The sequence below is a fragment of the Myotis davidii genome, unplaced genomic scaffold (assembly GCF_000327345.1).
Source record: "Myotis davidii unplaced genomic scaffold, ASM32734v1 scaffold189, whole genome shotgun sequence".
Classification (NCBI taxonomy): domain Eukaryota; kingdom Metazoa; phylum Chordata; class Mammalia; order Chiroptera; family Vespertilionidae; genus Myotis; species Myotis davidii.
Genome location: NW_006383017.1, coordinates 646,531 through 662,525, shown reverse-complemented (window position 1 = coordinate 662,525; position 15,995 = coordinate 646,531).

The following is a 15,995-nucleotide window of genomic DNA, read 5'->3' as shown; positions in this document are numbered from 1 at the left end:
TGAATCCTGATTACCTAATTGGGGAGGGCAATGAGGGACTGTAATGGTCATCTTTGTGGGTTGTGGGGGGTTTTTGTACTTTCTTCAACAGTGGTTCTCAACCTTCTGGCCCTTTAAATACAGTTCCTCATGTTGTGACCCAACCATAAAATTATTTTCGTTGCTACTTCATAACTGTCATGTTGCTACTGTTATGAATCGTCATGTAAATATCTGATATGCAGGATGGTCTTAGGCAACCCAGGTTGAGAACTGCTGGAATGAACAAGTATTAATTTTATGCTCTGAAGAAAACAAACTTCTCTGTGAGTTTAGAACTCATCCCATTTTACAGAAGAAGAAATGAAGGCCCAGAGGGTTAAGCCATTTGCCCAAGGTCCTACGACAAGGAGGGGGTGGCTAGGACAGACCCAGGTCTGCCATCCCACTCCCTGCACTCCCAGGGAATGCGGGCCCTCAGAACTGGGGTCTCCTTCGGCAGCTGCCTCGTGGGGCCTGGGTTCTCCTTTTCCCACACCCACGCCCCGAAAGCACGCCCTCCCAGTCCTGCCAGCTCCCCATCCCCTGAGAGAGGGATTCCTGCAGATCCCAGGGAAGCGCCCAGTGGAAAGAAATACGTGTGACCCCCCTCCAGCTCCACAGACGCGCTGCTTATTCATAAATAAAAGAATGCCCAGGCTATTTTGGGCACCTGTAATTTTCTACTTGAATAACCAGGGAAGTGGCTGCCTGCCCACTTCTCTGCCCTGCTCACGGCGCCGGAACAGGGGAAACGCGATCTCCCCTGGTGTAATCAGATCTGGGGCCAGGCCTCGCTGCTGATTTCCTTGCCTTTGCCCCGTTCCAGAAAACCCAGGTGTCCCAGGCCACCTCCTCAGGGTTCTGGGGAGGGAGAATCCAGGCCAGGTTTGGAGGCCATGGACTAGGTGGTTCCTTCCAGGTGTAGGAGGCAAATCCCAGTTCTGCCACTTGTCAGCTGTGGGACTTTGGGCAAGTGACTCAACCTCTCCAAGCCTCAGTTTCTTCATCTGTAAAATGGGAATAATTGCATCACCTTGCAGATTTGGTACAGGTAAGGGCCTGGCTCTTTGGGTTGCTGCTGCTGCTGCTGCAGCTGCTATTTCAGGTATGAGGAAGAATACTCAGGCAGTCAACTGGCTCTAATGCTGACTAGGTCTGGGCTCTTACATAAGTCAACTCTCCCCTTAATTATTTTAAGAAAAATTATTTTTTTTTCTATTTACCAAAGCAATCCATGATAGGTGTCAAAAAAAAAACTTGGCAAAATAAATTTAAAATCATGATAACTCCTTACTGCTACTATTTATTGAGTACCTACTCTGTTCCAGGCCACATGCTAGGTGCTTTCCATCACTAGCTCCAATTCTCCCAAGTCTACACCTGTTTGTAGATGAGAAAACTGGGCTCAGAGAGGTGATGTGACTCACGTAAGGTCACAATGCTGGTAAGCAGGGCAGAAATCAAAGCCGGGTCTCTCACTCTCCACAGCCTATTGCACTGGTTTTCTACTGTGGTAACAAATTGTCATGCTGCCAGCAGCTTCAAACAACACACCTTATCACGAGTTCCATGGGCTGGGGTCCCGGCCTGGCATAGCTGTGTCTCACAAGGGGCTGGTCCTCAGGCTGTGTCCTCATCTGGGGGCTCAACTGGGGAAGAATCTGCTTCTGAGCTCCATCAGTTTGTAGCAGGATTCACTTCCTGTGGTTGTGGGATGTTTGCTGGGTGTTGGTTGGGGCCTGGCCTCAGTTCTAGAGGCTGCCAACAATTCCCGACACTTGTGCTTCAGTTCCTGACCACATGGGCTTCTCAGCATGATTGCTCACTTTACCAAGTCAGCAAGGAGAATCTCATGCTAGTGCATGCTGGCAAGACAGCCACACACATACACACACACACACACACATGCACAAATGAAAACAAATCCTATGTAATAAAAGGCTAATATGCAAACTGACCAAATGGCAGAACAACTGGTCGCTATAATGCACACTGACCACTAGGGGGCAGATGCTCAACATAGGAGCTGCCCCCTGGTGGTCAGTGCGCATTATAGCAACCAGTCATTCTGCCATTTGGTCAATTTGCATATTAGCCACAAGGGAAACACTCCTCAGCCAGAAACCAGGATCATGGCTGGCGAGCACAGCAGTGGTGGCAGGAGCCTCTCCTACCTCCATGGCAGTCAGACATCCCCTGAGGGTGTCCCAGACTGCAAGGGGCTGAGGGGACCCCCGCCCCATGCACGAATTTCATGCACTGGGCCTCTGATACTACCATAATTATGAGAGTGACAAGCCACCACCTTTGCCATAGTATATTGTTAGAATCAAGTGGAGAGAGAGAGAGAGAGAACCTAGGTGTGAGCTGGACTTTGGCTATGAATGAGGACCAGGTACCAGACCAGCCCTCCCACCAAAAATAACAACACTTTACAAAATAATAGGCACCTGTTGTCAGGCAGTGGAGAGCAGACCGTGTAGAACAGGTGCTGTGGTTCTGAGGGGAGGAAAACTCATAGGTGAGCCCCCTCCTCCCATAGGCTCTCCTGGGATAATTTCACCAGCATGGCACAGGGCAAGGGACACCCAATAGAGCATGACAGTCCCTCTGAGCTTAGGAGGCAAAGATGAGAGTTTGGGGCCCTGGGGCAACAAAAGCAGAAGGAATCTGTGGGAAAGGGGGACCCCAGAAGTTTGTGTGGGGTCCCAGGACCCAAAAGTCTTTGTCCAAAGCCTGGGCTAAACGTGCATAGGGTGCGACTATCCAAGGTTTCCCAGATAGCAGCTGTTAGGAGCTTGGGAGTGAAGTCACTACAGGTCAAGCAGTGCTGGGAGTCATTGGAGAGACCTTCATCCCAGGCATCGAGCTGAACCAGAAAGGCCTTAGGAGTGAGGACCGTGCTCTAGTGTAGGGGCTGCTCTGGACCTGCCCTAACAAAGCCTGAAGCCAAATCCTTCAAGATCCTTAGAGGAGGGAGAGTTTGGAAGGAGTCCTGCCCAGTTAGGAAGGCTTGGGAAACAGCTTGAACTTTGCATGAATCCTCCCTAACGAAGTATAAAACTGAGCCCATGGGATTTCAAAGGGATCAGCCAGTAATTGTACTGCCTGCAAAAACAAAATGTAATCCTCTTCAGAAGAAAACAGATTCCAGAGTCTCTACAATACGTCACATACCACATAGAGTATAAGATCAAAATTTTCTAGGCCTACAAAGAAACAACAAAATGTGGTCTTTAGTCAAGAAAAAAAAAAAGGTAGTAGAAACTGACCCCAAGATAGTCCCGAGGTCAGATTTAGCAGGAGACGAAGCTAAAGCCCCTAACCCCCGGGTTGGCACATAGTAGGTGCCTAGTAAACGTCAGCTGCTCATCTCCATTTGAGCAAAGTAATCATTTGCCCCTCCCCCCACCCAAAGGCTTTGAAACCCAAAGATGAATAAAGGGAAATGCAGCCAGTCCTCACACACTGAGCTCCTGCTGTCTCACCACGCAGGACTCGGGCAGCGGCTGCCTTGTGGAGCAATGAGAGAGACGGAGCAGGACCCCTCCACTAACTCATATGTGGGTCTCCCAACTCCTTGTGCTTCCGTTTCCCCGCTTATGTGACCGGGAGAGCGGGCAGGTCATCCCAAAGGGCCCTTTGTCCCCAGGGTTCTGAGTTTGTCTCGCACAGAAACGTTTCCAGCCAGGATATGCTCCAAACTGGGGCCCAGAAAAGACAGTCAGAGAAGGAATTAGACCTACTTCCAACACTTGGCAGGAAAACACATGCTGGATGTCTCTCTCCCAGGAGTAATACCTGGGTCTGCGGGCAGAGCCTGAGCTCATTTTCCAAAGGAACCTTTCTTGAGAAATGTCTCCTAGCAACCAGCTCCACCAACAACCTTCAGGGGCCTCTGCAGAAACGCAAAGGCTTTCTGTGGCTCCCTTCTTCAAAACCCCAAGTTGGAACAGCTTGTCAGCCAAGATACCAATGTGAAACACAGAGTAGATGGCGGGGCCACTGTGAGGATCCAAAGAAAGAATCGCATGAAGTCCCAGCCAAGGCCTGGATGCAGTATGTGCTCAATGCACGGGCTTCATTCTCCTCCTCCCCTTCATCATTACTATTGTAACCACAGTCCTGGGATCGGAGGGGCTTCTGAAGCAGACAAGACCTCGGACATCTTGCATTTAAACTGGCAAATACAGCTGAGACAGCGGCATCCGCTCTCTAAACTGAAATATTAACACATTACTTTTCCTATTATGATAGCAATGCAGGTTCATTGCCAAAAAGAAAAACCCTCAGGAAACTTAAAGAACTACAAAAATGAATTAATGACTAAGTGAATGAAAAAATTTCCCACCATTTAAATATAGTCACTGAGGAGATGGTCATTCATGTCCTTCCAAACATTTACTACATAAATTCACATTATATACATCTATAGACCCACATATACACATATATCTGCATGCAAACATATATATTATTCATGTAAATCTAGAGCAAAACACTACATATGTAATAATACATGTAACCAATTGTGTTTCCAAAAAATAGAACCACAAATACTATTCTACAACCTGTTTTTCCCCACTTCTGTGGGCATCTTCCATGTTAGTAAACACAAGTCTACAGCATCAATTTTAGCCACAGATTGCTATATTTTTTGGCGATAACACAGTTTATTTAACCAGTTCGCTACCTCTGGACCAGGGGTGGGCAAACTTTTTGACTCGAGGGCCACAATGGGTTCTTAAACTGGACCGGAGGCCGGAACAAAAGCATGGATGCAGTGTTTGTGTGAACTAATATAAATTCAAAGTAAGCATCATTACATAAAAGGGTACAGTCTTTTTTTTTTCAGTTTTATTCATTTCAAACGGGCCGTAGTTTGCCCCCGGCTGCTCTGGACAATTGCCTTGCGGCCAGTCTTTTTGCTGTGATGCACAATGCTGGATAATGCACATCTTTGTCCACATATCCTTGTGCATTTGTTCAGTTATTTCCTTTAAGCCGTTTCTAGAGGTGGGATAGCAGCGACATGAGAAAGCCGAGTTTCCTGCTAGCGACCCTCCCTCCACGCGTGCCCCTGTGTGTCCACTTACCCACACTAGGCATCCACACTCCAGCACGAGGTACCATTTTGTTTTAATCTTTGCCCATCTGATAGGTGAAAAATAATACGCCATTGTTGCCCGAGTGTGCCTTTCTTTGGTTTCTGGGGAGGCCAAGCATCTTTTCTTACGTTTGTGGGCCATTTGGATTTCACCTCCTGGGACCCGCCATTGTCCAGTCCTTGGCGAGGCCCTCTGGGTGTCTCCTCCCTCCCCACCCCCCTCCAGAGCCCCAGGCTGTGGCTCCCTGGGGTGCTATTTCACAAGCAGCAAAGCCCTGCTTCCTACTGGGTTGGCCTCCCAGAGAGGACAGTGTTGGCCCTCAGACCCCAGCAGCCAGCCAGAGCTGGGGTTAGTGGGGATCAGTTCCGTGACCTGCAGGTGCCCCCTGGCTAAGTCCTCTCTCCTGGCCCTGTCCACATCCCTACCCCACAGAGACTTTAGAAACCAGAGCTGCTGAAAGAAAAAATCGGCTTTCTCCAGAACTCCACACTCACCCAACAAATACATTCCAGGGGTGATTGCCAGCATGACTTACGGAGTCTTTTCAGAAGAACATCCGAGAACACTCCTTTAAAGTTCAGTGCTCCTGAGGGGTTTTAAGTGACATTGAACACATGCAAAGATCTATTACGGTTTAAAATACCCCAGCCATTGCCCCAGGGGGCTCTACTGGCGAAAACAGCCCCTCTGGGTGAGTGCTCTTGTCCACGTTGGAAGGACGTGTGTAAAGTGCTCCTTGAAACATCACTCGCAACAGCAAAATAAGTGGTTAACAACCTCCAGGTCCAGCAGGAAGGACCTGCAAAATTAGCCATGAATGACCTTCGCCGGGAAGCACTGTGCAAACAGGAAGACACTGCGGTAGATCTGAACCTAAACGTGTGGGGAAATGCCCTCGAGATTTCTTAAAGTAACAGGAGCAAGCTGAAGAAGAATGCACTGAGTGGGGTCTCTTTTGTGCATTTCAAAAGGGTCGATTGGAATTGTTCTAGGTGTTTGTGGAAGCAGAGACATATCCTGGATGAGGGCATAGGAAACTACTTACAATGGTTTCATCTGGGAGGGGAGTAAGTATTTAGAGATTTTTAGGTCAGGCTTTATACCAGTGGTTCTCAACCTGTGGGTCGTGACCCCTTTGGCGGTCGAACGACCCTTTCACAGGGGTTGCCTGAGACCAGCCTGCATATCAGATATTTACATGAGGATTCATAACAGTGGCAACATTACAGTTATGAAGTAGCAACGAAAATAATTTTATGGTTGGGTCACAACATGAGGAACTGTATTTAACCCCTTCCCCGGCAGAAACGTGTATACTCGTTTTCACAAAATGTTCTTTTTCAGTCTTCGACGAGTATACTAAGAAAATATGGTAAAAAAATATGGTTTATAGGAAGACGAGTTACAAACTGTTTTCATAACCAGCATCAAAAATACTATATAGAACCAAAATAAAAAAATTAGTCTGAAAAAGAAACGTTTTTACCAAAAAAATTGTTGGGGAAGGGGTTAAAGAGCCAGAAGGTTGAGAACCACTGCTTTATACCCATTGGCATTGTTTAAATTATTACCATAAATATGCTTTACCATTATATAATGAAAAAACGTAAACGCTTAAAAGTAAGCCCATACTCCATAAAAGCAATTGTGGTAATAGTATGACCACTAAGTAGCTTATTGAATGCCAAGCCTGTGTATTCTCTCATTTCATCTTTAAAAGCATTTTATATGCGAGGAAACAGGTTAAGAGACTTGTTGAGGCCACGTCTGAGCACGAAGCCCTGGCTCTTCCCACGGGCGTGGTTCTGGTGCCCAAAGTGAGAGCTGGCTGTGTGGGCGCTTTGTCAGGACCTCCCCCGTGGGTCCCTCCCTCCTGGTGGGCTGGGTGGTTTCCCACGAGGGCAGCAGCTCAGTCATCTGTGCCCGCAGCGCTTCTCCTCCTGACCTGACCCCTTAGAGTTGCCCTGTCCAATACTAGCAACTTAAATTAATTAGAATTAAGTAAGACTAACACTTTGGTTCACTCGCTGCATTTCAAGTGCTAAACATTCTCCGGGGGCTAGTGACTACTGAATTGTCAGCACAAACATCGGACATTCCCACCATCGCAGGACACGCTGTTGGATAGCACAGCTTTAGAGCCAGCAGAAGGCCCCAACCTTGCTCTTCCACCCATGGGGTGAGCTGAGCAAGTTACGTAACCTTTCCGAGCATCTGTGTTCTTATCTACAAAATGTGATCACAGTTTAGCTGCCTCACTGGGCAGTTGCAAGGATTCCTGGAGATCATGCCGTTGGCACGATTAGCCCAATGCCTGTCACGTGAGCCACTTACAGGGTAGCGAGGCGGGTAGGAATCTGCAGGCAGTTAATTTCATGACCTTGAGCGGGTCACCTCTCCACTCTGAGCCCCGTCTCCTTCTCTGTAAAATGGGGTAAATGGCACCTACCCTGAAAGGCTGCTGTGAGCATAAGAGCATCTAGTCGGTGCGCAGGGAGGGTCCAGCCCTGCTCCCCTCCTGGAAAAGGGGTTCCTCTGCCAGATGAAGACCTCTCCCAACACCCAGGAGTAAAATAGTCAGGAAGGAGTCCAGGAGGCCAGTGTACCAACAGAAAAAGGCTCCACCTCCAAAGTAAAATGACCATGGGATGCTATTTTGTTGCCCATCAGATTGGGGGAGGGAACATACATATAGAAAAGTGCACCTATCACAGGTGTACCACTCAATGAGTTTTGAGAAACTGAAAATATCAGTGTAACCACTACTCAGATTAAGAAACACAACATTAACACCACCCCAAAACCTCCTTGTGCCCTTCCCATCCACTAGCCACCGCCCTCCCTGCCCCCCATAAAAGCTAACCCTGACTTCTAATTCCATAGATTCGTTTCTGGTAGACCAATTTAAAGATTCATGACAGGGTTAGTGAATGTAGACAATCCAGTAACCTCAGATGCTGATGGAGGGTGTGTGAAGTGATAGAGCCATTCTGGAAGGAATTTGGTTGCATCTACTAGAATTTATATACACGCCTAGCGTTTCCTCTTCACAGTGTCTGCCGGAGAGAAGCACTCACATCCACGCAGACAGACAAGCACAGGGACACTGGAGCTTCATGTGGGATTACACACTGCTGATCACAGAGTGAAGTGGATTCCCTGTGTTGACACAGAAATATCTACAAGACCTACTGCAGCGTTTAAAGAGCCCGCCACGGGAAAGTGACCACGTACACACACAGCCCCAGACAGTGACTACACTAGGGAAGGGGTGTTGGAGGGGGTGGGGACAGTGAGGAGAAAGGCCACTTTTAAATTTACATGCAAAAGTAAGACAAGAGAAAAGAAATTAAAAAATAAATTTACATGCATTTGGGTTGTTCCAAATGTTGACAGCAGCAGTGAGTGGGTTTATATATTACTTGTGTGGACTATTTTACAAGCTTTTAAGGAGAATTAAACAGCCCACCCACCAAGTCCAGGCGAGGAGAGGGAGGCGCCTTCTGTTTCCCGTTGGGGGTGAGTCCCAGGGCGGCTGGCAGGAATGACACAGTGAGAGACCCTGAGACGGGATCAGGCGGCTTCCTCTGATGGGGATGGTGCGCTCATTACCGCACCTCCCCTGAGGACCCAACCCCAGGGCGGTGCAGGCGCACCCAGAAAGGAGCAAGTCGCAGGGGCTGACGCCTGCTCCAAACAGTGCCCCGTACTTTAAAGGAAAGATTTCAGGGTTTGGGTCTCTCTGTCCCCCAGATAAAGGAGAGGGAGGCCGCAGTTGTCCCTCACACAACACGGTGGCTTTGTGAGAATGGGGAGCTGAGGCAGGGCTGAAGGGCAGCCCTGTGACTCCCGGCGGCTCTGGGCTCAGGAACGGGAACAGGAGGAGGTGGCAGCAGTCACGGGTCCATGTGAAAAACATTCTGGCTTTAAGAATTAGCTTGGCGGGGAAGGCTGGCCCAGCTGACTCCACAGAGAAGAGTTCCTTAACCTCAGAGCCCTTTTCTGTGAAATGGGGCGCAGCCTCTTGCCACTACCCACACACTCATGCACACACATGCATGCACACACACACATTGTGAATGGGATATTTTTTTATTGATACTTTTCTTCCCACCTTCTAAGTCAGTGATGGTGAACCTATGACATGCATGTCCGAGGTGACATGCGAACTCATTTTTTTGGTTGATTTTTCTTTGTTAAATGGCATTTAAATAGATAAAATAAATATCAAAAATATAAGTCTTTGTTTTACTATGGTTGCAAATATCAAAATTTTCTATAGGTGACACGGCACCAGAATTAAGTTAGGGTTTTTCAAAACGCTGGCACGCCGAGCTCAAAAGGTTCGCCATCACTGTTCTAAGTTCTTCTGGCTGGGCTAAAAAGCAGATTAACAGGAGACAATAAAAACATGTGCATGGGAATTCACATGGACATGATAAATCCATAAAGATTCCCAGAGACAGAGAGGCAACACTGGGTGCATAAGACATGTTGGACAAAGGAAAAATGGGCGGGTATTAGATTTCAGAGCAGGAGCGGGCGATTTACCTGTTTACCTGGAGCGAGGCTCTGAGGCGACTGCCTCCTGGTTGCAGTGCTGCCGCGTGTTAGCCGTGTGTTAACCTGTCCCAGGCTCAGCTTCCTTCCTCATCTCTGATTCAGGAACCTCACTCCTCCCTGATCTCAAAGGACCGTTATGAGGCTTTAGTGAGACCATAGGGGTAAATCTCACCACAGTGCCCAGCCATAGGACATGCTCAATAGACGTTTGCTATAATTATTAAGTTGGTTTTCCTTGACTAGGCACCTATGTGCCAGCAACTATGCGACACATGGAAGACACCCTGAATAAGTTCCTGTCCCCGTTCTCACAGTGTTTACAATTTACTGGGGGGTGGAAAAGACACCCGAGACACGCCCCCCTCTGATTCACTCCAGGTTACAAGGACAAACACTCTCAGATTCCCCCCTCAACTCTTCCGAAGACAGAACTCGGGCCCATCTATGTTCATAAGCTGTAATTTTGCTAATACCTCCTGCGTCTTCACCTCTAATCCAAGGCATTGTGCACAGAAGTGACCTCAATGTTTCAAAAAAAGAAATCTATGTTGTGAAGATATCAAAAGCACAACACATACATTGATACAATCACTGTTGACGGTATCTACCGTAGCTAAACACTCACCTACCTTGTGACCCAGCAATTCCACGGCTGGGTATTTGCCCAACAGAAACCACACTGTTTACCCAAAACACATAAAAAGATGCTCAGAGTCGCTTTATTAGTCAGAGCCTAAACTAGAAACCACCCAAATGTCCATCCATAGGAAGACAGACAACCACACCGCGGGATGGGGTATACTCAGCAATAAAGGGAATGAGCTGCTGACACAGGCAACATGGGTGAATCTCAAACATGCTGTTGGGTGAAAGCAGCCAGACTCCAAAGAATGTTTTATGATTCCACTTATATGAAGTCCTAGAACTTAGAACTTCATAGAGGTGGGTCTGTGAGGATGGGAGGCAGAATACCGCTTACTCTGGGAGAAGGTGGGCAGTGACTGAGCAGGGGCACGGAGCCCTCTAGGGTGCCGGGAATGCTTTGGAGCGGTTGTGTGGGTGAACACATATGGCTACCTTCACCGAGCTGCGTACTTGGAATGAGTACACTTTATGGATGTGTGCTATACCTCAGTTGTTAAACGTTTACACACAAAGCCAGGTCCCATATGTGTTCCTTGGTGCACGCATCTTGTAGGGAAGACTAAGCAGGATATGTGATGGGTCCGTGGTCTCTTTGACACGTCTCAAATAGAGGCATCAGCCTCCAGAAGCAAAGTGAAGAAGAGGAGGGGATAGACTCATGGAAGGTCACCCAGGTCCAACCCCGAGAACGTTTCCTCAACAATCGGGGCATGAAACAGAAGCAGGCGGTGGCCACAGGAAGGACAGGAGAAATGCAAATGTCTTTGGCCTCAGCCAACATTGGGTTGTGTGCAAACATAGTAGGGTCCATTGTACAACACACAATAGCATCTCCTCTGGTATTGTATTGTGTGTGCTACCTCTCACGCACCAAAATTATAACTAAGCCAGCATCTTCCAATCCCTAAACGCTGAGAACAAATGAGGATTGGCCGTATTTCACAGCACAGTCCTTAGAAAAGACTATCAATTACCTGTAATACGTCAGCAAAGATCCAGGTGGCTTTTCAAATTAGCTTCGCCTTCACAGGGGGCTGTGTGCAAGTGAGCATTTTCTCCTCACCAAGCTCCAGTCATTAAAGGGACAGAGGCCTCTGGTCACTGAGATCTTACTGGACATAGGTTGACCTGATTTCCCAATGAGTCTTTCATGCAACCCGGGGGGGGTGGGGTGCGGTCATGCAAGGCACAGTTGTTCTGGGAGCTGCTCCTTCTGCAGTCCTGGCTTTGTGATGCTAATGCTGCCCTAGGGACCCAGCCCCACGCCCCAGGTCTGTGTGGGGAGACATGAGAAGAACCCCGGAGCCCCTCAGAGCCCTCTGAAGCAGGTCCTTTTTCTATGTCCTGGAATTTTCTTTCACAGATGAGGTTACTGGTCCTCTCAATCCCTTTGTTAAAAAACACAAAAGAGGCTTGGCCAAAGCCCAGAAAACACCCTCCCTCTTCTATGGCCTCCTCCGTAGCAGAGCTCAAAGTGTGAGCACCCCGGGAAAACATCAGGACCCCAGGCCCTTCCACCCACCCTGAGCAATCCTGGAGGCAGCATAACTAAGTGCATTCATTCATTCACTCACTGCATTCATTCATTCAGTACATTGTTATTGGGATCCAATCCAAGCCCAGCTCTAGACTAGGCCCTTGGGAGACAGCTACAAACAGGCAAGAGCAGTCTAGTTGAGGAGCTGGGGCTCAGACCATCATAATTCGGTGGTGAATATTAATATCAGGAAAGTCCGGGGTGCTGCCGGAGCACGTGATCAAGGGGACTTCCTTGAGGAAGTGGCATTGCAGCCCAGCCTACAGGGTAAGGAGTAGCAGGCTGAGCTGCTGAGTGCCTCCTGAGTAGAGGAAACCACTGTGTATAAGCAGGAGTGAGAGGCAGCATGACTTTCAGGGAACCCAATAGTCCTTTTTTTAAAAAAATATATTTTTATTGATTTCAGAGAGGAAGGGAGAGAGAAATAGAAACATCAATCATGAGAGAGAGTCATTGATCGGCTGCCTCCTTCACACCCCACACTGGGGGCTGAGCCTGCAACCTGGGCATTGGCCCTGACTGGAAATAGAATCATGACCTCCTAGTTCATAGGTCAACACTCAACCACTGAGCCATGCCAGCCGGGCCCCAGTAGTTCTTGGGACTGGAGTTTGGGGGAAAGAAACCCCATTTCCTCACTGACCTTCCCTCATATGACTGCCCCTGTGTCCCCTCCACTCCAGCCACCTTGGCCACCTTGCTGTCCATGCTCCAGCCTCAGGGCCCTCGCTCTAGCTGTTCCCTCTGTCTGTGCACCCTCCCCAAGATATCTGTTTGGCCAACTCCCCCGCTTCCTCCAAGGTTAGTGCTCACCTCTCACCTTCTCAGGGACTCTGAGCAGCCATTTACTGTCCCTCATGGCCCTTGCTTACCACTGACTCCCCACCCTCGCCTCTAATTTTCCTTTGGTCCACAATCCGTCACCTTCTAACTTACTATCCACTTCACTTAGTCATTACTGTCTCTCTCCCCCACTGGAATGTCAGCTCCACAAGGTCAGGGACCTTTGTTTTCTTCACTGAAGCATCCTGAGCCCTTGAACATTTGAAGAAACAAATAGATGAGATTTGAGAGGCTGGCAGGGAGGGTCCAGGTTGCAGAGGCCTTGAAGGCCAGGGGAAGGCTTGCGAGTCTGGTTCCAAGTGCAAAAGGAAGGCACTGAAGGGCTTTGAGTAGGACCCTTGGCCAGGGTGGAGGCATCGGGAAGAGTGGATGGATTGAAGAGATCCCAGGTGATCCCACCAGGCCTCAGTGATTGGAGGACTGTGGGTTTCAGAAAGACAGGGCAAGGCAGACCCCCCAGCTCCTGAGTGACGGGGCCGAAAGCCACTTGCTAAGCTGGAGGTCCGGGGGAAGAACAGGCTGGGGCTGGAGTAGTCAAGGGTTCTGTTTGGGCCACTAAGCATTGGGCCTATTAGATGCTCAAGTGGAGATGTCAGCTAGCCTGTTGGACAGCGTTTAAGCTCACAGTGAAAGTCTGGGTTGGAAACATACATTTGGGGATCCTTGGCTTAGAGCTGTTTTTAAAGTCATGGGTGTAGAGAGAGAAAAGAAGACACCCAAGAACTGACCTTGAAAAGCAAACCCTGAAGCCTTCTGAGTTGACCCTTGAGGAGAAGGAGTTAGCCAGGAAGGTGGGGAGAAGGCAGGCCAGGAAGAAGGAACTGTGTGGATGAGGTCCCAACATAAAGAAGACATGATTCTCAGTGCTCTTCAAAATTGTCAAGGCCATCAAAACCAAAGAGTCTGAGAAGCTGTCAGAGCCGAGAGAAGCGTAAGGAGACATGGCTTTAATTATTAATAATATATCAAAATTAGTTTGTTAATTGTACCAAAGTGCCCTACTACATACATGTACAACTACATACATGTAAAATATTAATAATAGAGAAACTGGGTGTGAGGTATAAGAAATTCTCTGTATAATCTTCTCAATTTTTCTCTAAATCTAAAACTGTTCTAAAAAGTGATCTATTTTTTAAAAAGGGCATGAGTCTCATAAATGCCCCCCAACACACACACATGTGCACTCTGAGGACATAGTAATGTGCTTCTCTGAATAGTACGAGTGGACAGTATGAGGATCTTGACCCTGACCAGTCCTTTCTGTAGTCAAAAGACTCAGGGACATGGACGATTTCCTCACTCCTCCCCTGCCAAGGAACAGAGGGGCTCACCTCCACCTACTTGCTTTCTGTTCACAGAAAGAATACTCCCCCCGGGCCATATTTCATAGTGAAAATGAGAAGCAGAGACTAAAGGGCTCAGGTAAGTGAGATCCACCTAGGATCCCTGGGGGAGGAGGGGGGCATGAATCCAACCCAGCTAATCCTCTGGGAATGCTGTCAACGCACATTCCTTAGCCACAACTTTCCTGGGCCCCCACCTTGTTCAATCCTGGCTTGGTTTCCCCCTGCAGCCAAAGCGTTGTTGCCGTCTAGGTTCAAATTCCAGTTCCACAACTAACTAGCTATGGGATCGTGGGCAACTCACTTGAGCCTATTTCCTCATTTCTAAAAGGGCCATGACCATACGTTACCAAAGAGTGGATAAAATGAGATGAATGGTAAACTGAGTGCAATTTCATCCTCTGAAGAATGGATATGAGATAGAGAATGCCAAATGTCTGGCATGGTGCCTGGCACGCATGGCGGCTGGTTGTTGATGACAGGCATGGTCAGTCTGGCCAATCAGTGAAGTCCCTGAAGATCCAAGTGTGTCCCTTGGTCCCTGGGACCCAGGGTGCTGACTGAGGATCAGAGAAGTACAGCGATCTCTGAATCAGCGCAGAAGCTGGGACTGGGCAGTGGCCAAGGGCCCGCCGGAGAGGGCTTTGCTGGCAGATGGCCTGGCAGGCTCCAAGGCTGGAGAGGACTCAGAGGCAGATGGAGGTGATACTGTGTGGCGGAGGCCCCAACAGCCAGCTCCGGAGCCCCTGGCCCACGCAGGTGCAGCCTTCACAGATGCCATCCAGTACCCTGGACAGCTCCGGGGGGTCTGTAGGTTTGGGGGGCACTAGTGTGTGGGTGGAGACTGGATTGGGTCTTGGTCCTCCATCTGGCTGTGTGAGCAGGAGCCAGTCATCTCACCCCCTGCGTCTCAATGATCTCATCTACAACACCTGCCCTTCAGCGCTTTTGTAAAGAGTCCATGAAAGAACAGAGCAGCCCATGTCTGGGGCCAGACCACTTGAGTTTGTATCCCAGCTCCACACTCTGATGGCAGAGAAATTGTTTAACCTCTATGAGCCTCAGTTTGGTCATCTGCAAAATTGGAAGGGCAACAGATGCTAATTCATAGGGCTGTGAAGATGAAACAAAATAGCACGTAAAGCACACAGTAAACGTTTGCTTTTTGTTTTGGAAGAGAGCACAGCACCCAACACAGTAGATAAGCAACACTCAGTTTTCTTATACAGTCTCTTCCAAACTCGCCTGGTTGACTTTGCCTCTTCACTTTTATTTATTTGTTTTAAAATATATTTTTTATTGATTTTTTCAGAGAGGAAGGGAGAGGGATAGAGAGTTAGAAACATCGATGAGAGAGAAACATTGATCAGCCGCCTGATGTGCCTGTAACCAAGGGACATGCCCTTGGCTGGGATCGAACCTGGGACCCTTCAGTCTGCAGGCCAGCGCTCTATCCACTGAGCCAAACCGGTCAGGGCTGCCCCTTTAGATTCTTTTGGTTGGTCCTCCCATCTCTGCTGTTAAAGATTCCACTCAGCCAGAGAAATCGATCTTGCGCAGTCCACAGGCTTCCCACCACAACCCTCTTCCCTGGTGAAGTCCCCTGCTTCTCAGTGCCACCCACCCCAGTATATAGTGTTCCTTCTGTGCTAGCCACTGTTCTAAGATATATCAGTTACCCTCACAACCCTGTGAGGTAAGTACCCATTTTACAGATAAGAAAACGGAGACTTTGCGAGGTTAGGTAATTGAATCGGGGGGGTCACACAGCTATGAATTGGTGGCGCTGGATTCCGATCCCAAGGATGGGACCTCAGAACCCCACACCTGCTTGTACGAGCCCTGAGCGAGGCCCGCGGCCAGGGGAAGGAAGTGGCGGAGGTGGGAGACCACCTGGGAATCAGGACACCGGTTCTCGCCTGGGACCTGGGA